Source organism: Coptis chinensis, chromosome 8, assembly GCF_015680905.1.
Source record: "Coptis chinensis isolate HL-2020 chromosome 8, ASM1568090v1, whole genome shotgun sequence".
Taxonomy (NCBI): Eukaryota; Viridiplantae; Streptophyta; class Magnoliopsida; order Ranunculales; family Ranunculaceae; genus Coptis; species Coptis chinensis.
Window position 1 is genome coordinate 66,853,886 of NC_141463.1, and position 5,511 is coordinate 66,859,396.

A 5,511-nucleotide genomic window follows, 5' to 3' on the forward strand; every position below is an offset into this window, starting at 1 on the left:
GGCGCATTTCTTTTCTCCGTCACCTAGTACTGTGATGACTGCATATATTCTGATAGGTTGATCTCATATGTTCAACTGCTGGAGCCGAAGCTTGGATCGAAAAGCTCGAGCAAACTTGGCCTTTGACTCCATCTATTACATGTTTGAAATAACTTAACTTTTCCATATTGCCATGAATATGCCACTAACTGGGTTTAAAAAAATTCAGGTAGGAGCGAGGGATTGAGTACTTTTCTGAGCTTAGATAGAACTCCACTTTACTGCGATGGAGATGAATCAGTCACAAAAGCATTTGTGAAATCATATATACAAGAATCTTTATTTCTATTGGATTCTCGGAGCAAGTCATTTTGTAAGTCTCATCGTCATTGAACTTACAATTCTACTTTATTCAATCCAATTTGAGGCTTAAAAAATTAATACTCCACATTTAAACTTGTTCAGGTACCAGTAGATCAGCCATTTGTATATTTGGAGATAATTGGTGTCACACTCCAAATTTCCATAAAATTAAAATAAGGAATTATCCGAGATATAATTATCTCAATCGTCACCTTATTCCATTTTCTGAAAACCCAGGATGAAATGAAACCATAATAACCCATTACCAAATACGATATAAAAAAAAAAATCAAATTAAAACCGAAAGAACAACTCTTCATTCACAAATAAAATATATATATATATATATATATATATATTAACCCACTCAATTACATTTGTTTCAAATCAAAACTTTCCACTTTAGAAAACTTAAACCAGTAAGACTCCAAAAGCGAATCCAAATCAAACGTTGACATCCACTACATTCAACCATCTATGTTTCCATTAAAACACATACGTTACAAAAGAAAGAATACGGGGAAAAAAAATCAATTTCTTTGGTATGAGTAAAGACTAAATATAAAAGCAATATGTTCAATATTTCAAATAAAAGAATATACTATTACAATCATTTCAACTTTGAAGACAAGTTAGTTCCGTTTTCTCAAAACGGCATGTATAGTTTCTTTCCAAGTAAGATTTCACCCCCAATATACAATTCCAAGAATCTCATATAACAGTACTCATCATTTCCACTTTCTAAAATAACTCACAACATAAATACCACTTACATTCCACTTATTAAATGCACATATGATAACCTAATTAAAAATAAGTTTGATACACCTTATCTTTAAGCCAACACGTCGTCTTAGGGTAGGATATTTACGTCCCTGCATAAAAGATTAATAGATCTTACTCTCCTGCAAAATAAAGTTAGACATCACAATAAAATGATTTATCTCAGCTACTCAAATTTCCATTCATAATCAAACCTCATTTAATACATTTAAGTCTAATTGATACAACCTGGTTCGTCATGCATATTTGGGGAATACCACTTATCATTATACCTATATCAAGGGTAGTTATTCACATGACATCATTACGTCATAAAATTTCTGCGAGCATAACCATAGATCTCAGACTATCACAAGTCATTAATATTTTCGTAATAACATATCAAGTTATAGTCATTTTGCAATCACATAAAAGAGCACAAGAATTCACTAATATTATTCACAGTCACACTTCACATCCATTAATATTATTCTCAGCTCTAAAGGTGTGGTCAACTCGTTGAAAATATTATTCTCAGCTTACTTATCATTGTACTAACATTAATCATGCACAATAATTGATCACATGTGCAAGAAGTTATTTTCAAGCATCAATGCAAATCAATCACGCATTTAAATATCATTGAACACAACACAAATGCTCATCAATCAAAAACAATTCAAACAGCCACAATCGCGTACACAATTAAATACTAACATTATACACATATAGTTATCACAAAAACTAATATATATTATATAATATAGTGGCTGCACTTGTACATAAGGCTGCCTACGTATCCAATCTTTCAAGATTAGAATCAAGCCTTACGTAGCTCTTAACCAATAAATATCAACATCCTTGTAAGTACCTTTAAGGAAAACAATAATTTATACTATATAGAATCACATACGTTAAATTTCAAATACTCCCACAATCATATACTTAAAGTTTCATACCCAGAGATACACGTACTATGAACCTTTGAATCCAAAAACTCACAAATGAATATTTCTCTACTTTTGATTCTAAAAATAAACGATTTGATGAACCATGTCGGTTCCTGATAACCCGTAAAAACTCAATTATATTACTCTAACTTTATTCTTATGGTCTCAATTATTTATTTCCTACTCTCACATATATATTCATTCAATATAAAGAATACGAAATCGTTCCACTCTTAATCTATCTAAACTTAAACAAATTCAATTAATCAAACACAGGGAAACAAGGGCGAGAACAATGAGAGTAGTGTTGTGATTTATTTAAACTAAAACTAATTATAAATTAAACTAATTTAACTAAGCAATTAAAATGTGAATTTAATGAATTGGAAGAATATAGAGGAAGGATTAATCCATCTATGTGAAGCTATGATAATTCTAACTAGTTTCTCATATTTTCATCTTAACCTTTATTAATCTACACAAGGTAAAACAACAAAAACCACAATTTATTATTGATCCCTAACCAATCCTAGCAATCTCTGTACTAAGATATGATTAGCATAAGAGAAATTCTTCTCCACAAATCTCTTTGTGGAGTTTCCTTTTTCTAGTTCAACTTCTATAATCTCTATCTCTAGACAACTATAGAACTTGAACTTGAAGCACATAAGAAAATAAGAAAACTAAAGAAGAACAATCATAACCCTCACATAGACTTCATAAAACTCCTCTAATGGAGTTTTTAGTCTAGTTTCATTGAGTTCATTAACAATAAATAATAATAATAAGACATAATTAAATTAAACTTGAATTGAAAATAAACTAAACTTGATTAAAATAATTTGAATTGAATTGAATTAACTAAAGCTTTCATTGAAAGGTTCTAATGGAGGCTACAAACTAAATCTAAACTAAAACTTGAAATACAAACTAATTATTGATTCTAAAAACTAAATCTTATTCTAAACACTAATTTGATGCTAATTAACTAGATCTAAAACTAACTATTGGATCTAGACTAAGTAAAGCTAATTAAAAACTAAGTAACTTAAGAGCTAAGCTTTTGTCTCTTGATATGGAGGAGACAAGATCCACAAATTCGTGCATGGGTTGAAAACCCCTTTGTGGAAATGACTTCAATAGCCTTTTCATCCACTTTTGCTCCTCTGATTGGGTCAAGGCTTGGACCATTGAAAAGCTCTTTCCGAGCCGGTCATTTTGATATAAGGTAAGCCCAATTCCGAGGTCTGAGTCCAAAGATACAGCCTTCGAAAGTTCTGCTGACTTTTGTGCACTATTTCTGCCCGCGTTGACTTTGACTTTTCAACTTTTACTGGGCTTTAAAAATGTTTTTTCTCCTTAAATCTTGGCCTTTTATCATAGAACTTCTTAGCAACCAACCCTTGCTCATTTATCTCGCAAAAGGGGCGTATTTCTATACATATTAGACTCCAATGCCTGAAATATATAAAAATACGATAACAGTACTAACTCTTACTTATTAATCACATAATTTGTCAAAAGCGATATTATTAAAGGGGTTAAAACTACATTTTTGGGCTCTTATGAGTTCCAAATAAAACCACATTCTAAAAGTAGACTACGAACACTATATAAAACACCCAAGAAGATTTTAAGAGACTCTTAGTTCATTACTAGACATATTTCCCAAAATAGGTTCATGCACATAATGGATAACACGGTAGGTTTTCTAGCCAACTTGTCAATGTTATAGTTTTTCCTACATTCATCTAAATGATATGTAACTTAATTATTTAAAAACTAGGGTATGTAGACCTACTTTTTCATGTAGAACTCAAAGTCCCAACCTCAACCCATCTAGAAGAAAACTTAGGTCGAAAACGGTAAAAATCCTAATTTTCAACAAACTAGATTTCTGACGGACTATCTTCTGAATGGCTCAAATCTTTCCACAGGTGTCCAAACGAGACAAGGCTTTTTGCGTTGAAAAGAAGACTCTAAGAACTTGTTCGTTTATGTTTTACAAAAATACTCAATCGTATTCTAAATGTGTGAAAACTAGGCTCGAACACAGTGCACAGAAACTGATTTCTGGTGCACTGTTTTCTACCAGTCAAACTTCCAGACGTCATAATTAATTCAACGGGCCTCGGAATGCGATGAGGCCAAATGGAATAGAAAGCAGACTTCCAAATCTTACATTCTTATGTTTTCATAAAAATCTAGTCAAACTTTAACTAAATCAAAATTGAGCTCGAAATCAGACCAGCGCTAAGCTTAAAACTTCTAACATCTAAAACACGCCAAGTCATCCAAAAACCAACAGTACTAGCTACTACCACACACATAGCTATGGAAACATACATGCATATAAAACAAAGAGTCTTGGCTCCAATTACACGTTATCACAACTTTACTAGTACCATCTTATATGTGATCAAGTCATGGAATACCACATTGAATTAAGCCATGGAATAACATGCGTACTACTCAAGCAATTCCACAAACAACATAAATTAAGTATCATAAATAGGTGCACCAGTAGCCATTGTCAAATATTCCTTATCAAAATCCAACCTGTACTTATCATGTATAAGACATTTAAATGCAATAAAGTCATGCAAAGAAAACTACCAGCCATATAAAGCCAGGAATAGCTCACATATCACAAAAGGTCAGAAGCCTATAAAGACATGCAGAGAATATATACCATTATACCTTCTCATATCTAAAAGTCAATTTAGAATCAACTAATTACTTGTTATACCCTCTAACTACTCATGGTAATGTATCTGCGCCACTAAAAAGAACAAACAAGGTATGGCAATCATCAATGGATATAACCGACCCCCTTTTTACGAGAAATCGAACTCTGACATATAACAATTACTCACTTCAATCAGTTAACCAACGATTTAATGAATTCCATATACAATTACCTATCAATACATAGATAACCAAAAGAATGTCTATGCGTCAATATGCGATTTAAGTCTTTGAGCACTTTAATATATTTACATCCCATAGTTCCAAGTAAAACAATTCAATGACTTAATTAGTAGAAATCAGCTAACAATCCATTAAAAAATTTTAGAACAAATTAAAATTTAGACTACTCACCGAAATTAATCGAAAAGTAAAAACATTTGTTTACGTAACAAATTCAAAATCCAGCAAACTCGAAAACTGACGTCAAGGTGTTATCTTCCTCCGCCCCTTTCTCTTTCAAGCACTCTCAAGCAATAGCTATCTCTCTCTCTATTTTTCTCTTGTACGTCTCTCTGTTTTTCTCTTGTATTTCAAAAACCCGAAAAAAACACTAACAAAGAGAGAGGGTAACTCTCCCACGTTTTTATCTTATTTTATCTTTATTCTTTTCTTTTCTTTTCTTTTCTTTTTAATAATATTATTACTTTTTAAACCCTAATAAATAGGGGAAAATATAAAGAAAATAAACGGGGTATTATAATTGGCA